The sequence below is a fragment of the Sus scrofa genome, chromosome 9 (assembly GCF_000003025.6).
Source record: "Sus scrofa isolate TJ Tabasco breed Duroc chromosome 9, Sscrofa11.1, whole genome shotgun sequence".
Lineage (NCBI taxonomy): Eukaryota > Metazoa > Chordata > Mammalia > Artiodactyla > Suidae > Sus > Sus scrofa.
Genome location: NC_010451.4, coordinates 4672703 through 4675089, shown reverse-complemented (window position 1 = coordinate 4675089; position 2387 = coordinate 4672703).

Below are 2387 nucleotides of genomic sequence, written 5' to 3'. Positions count from 1 at the left end.
ATGGAGAGCAAACAAAGGTTAGTGAGTTTATCTTAAACTCAGTGCAATTAACTAGGAGATAGGACGCAGTGATTGGGGGAAGTTTCAATTGAACAGAACAACGTGGTTGTTGACATGGTGAATCTGTCTAAAAAAGATGACTGGTTTAGAGTAACCATGACTGGATATTAAACTTGGAGCTGGGAGGGTTCCTTCTTTCCTGTCTTTGGATGGAAATGGTGAAGGTGAGTGCACATTTAAGGATGCTTTTGAGTAGAAGAGGAATTCTCAGGTAATTTATAATTCTTCATTTTCCTTCTAAGCCACAATATTTAATCTTAAAGACAAGATGGTAAGTGCAGGTTAACTGAACTTATTAGTGAGTTAGTAGCCTCTGTTGAGTATTTGCTGTTTCAGCCACTTTTCTAAAGGCGAACTCGTTCACGTTGATCTATTTTTCTCTACACGAATATTCGCATTTGTTATAGAAACCGTGTGAATGAGGACACATCATTTCCATCAGCCTAATGAGGAACCAAGACATAGAGAGATGAGGTGATTTTCTGGGATGCTAAAAAGTAAGTAGCATAGCCAGCATTTCCACGTAGTCGAATGCTATTCTTTAATATCGTTTCTCAAATAACAACTTACACTGATTAGGTGCTTACTGTGTGTTATGTGGCCAACTAAACACGTTAGATACATTCAGATATATAATCTCAAAGCAACAAAACAAAAATAATGCATTCTTATGACTACATTTTAGAGTTCAGAAAACTGAGATACAATTTAAGTGACACGACCCCCAAAGCTATTTGATTTTCCTCAGTAACATTCAACAGTGCAGGTGCAGAAGCACACAGGGAGATACAATGTCGGGGAGCTCAACAAAGCTGAGAGAAAAAGAAAAGAAAGAAGATTATGAGTGTGCTGACAATTAATAACCGCAGGTATCTAGAGGAGAAGGAATCTGTGCTGGGTGTTAGAACATGAAAGAACAGGCAGTGGTACCCAGGATGCGATCTTTTGGAAAGTGTGTTTTCTGAAGAGCGCAGTTAAAGATGATGTAAATTCGTGTGGGAGAAGGTAAAGCGTGGTAATTTATTATTGGGGGAAGGAAAGTGGGAAGATGAATGGTAATTAGGTTCATCCATCTACACTTCAAAGTCACCTACTAATACAATAATAAGGCAGTAGAATTATACAAACCAAGCCATATGGCAAAGTTTTCATTGAATATGGGTTTGAGATCTGCTTGGTTTTAGACATGAAAAAGGATGAGGAGGAGGGTTTCAAGTGGGTGGTATGAAAGAGAAATGAGACGGAAAATAATGCACGAGGTGAGGCTCATGCACTCTCCAGATTAACCAATTTAAGGGAAGGTACACTTAAGGAAATCAGCCTTTTATTTTCCTTTACATCCTGTCATCTTCTTTCATCATTTTTTGTTGTTGTTGGGTTTGGTATAAGATGGGAGAATGAGCTAGAATCCTGTGGGACGAAGCTGAAGCTACAGGCATGAGTTACATAATCCTTTTCTAAATCTTTTTGTTTTTGCTGGGAAAAACAAATTAGCATTACTTATTTTACAAAATACATGTTTTTCTCAAGCCCTGGAAACAGTTTAAGGGGAAAAAAAAAAAAAGATTTGCATACATAAATTGTTGCTCTTCAGTCCTCTAATATCTTTGACTTATTCCTTAAATGGAAGCAAAATGTGGGATATCAATGGCATCCAGAAAGAAAGCAAAATGCAGGGTAACATATACATTTGCAGCTTTGCTTATGAACAGAAGAAAGGACGTTTTTAAGTTATGCCTGTCACTGAAAATGCAGTCTTAGAAAGCTGTTCTCGATGTTTCCAAATCTTTCTTCTGTTCCCATGTAGGCTCCAGCACACAGGGGTCTTTTGGTGGCAAACCTAAGCCTCCATGCTACTGCTTTAGAGGAGGAAGCACCGTATGGGTGAGAATTGAGAGAACCCACTGTCTTTGATTAGACTGGAGGAGAGCGAACGTGCTGATGAAGAGAGATTTAGGAAGCTGAGAGCAACCACGTTCCCAATCTGCCCACAGAGAACCTAAGGTGCTGCCCTGACTTAAAGCAGCCTTCACACTATCAAATGACCAGGCCTGTCTCAGTTAACATTAAATCACTGACAGTCAGCTGCTTCCGCAGTATAAAGTGAGCAAAACAATGGTCCTTTTATTTCATATTTTTATATAAAAGTGTGTGTACTTATGGAAGTAAATGAATGCTTACCCAAAGATGTAACATTTCTATTTATCAATGTGTGTAAAAGATATATAGGAATGGCAAAGGTGGGCTTATAATCTTCGAGGTGGACAACGAAGAGATTAGAGAATGTTCATCAGAGATTAAGAGAATCAGTAGAAGTTTGTCAGGCA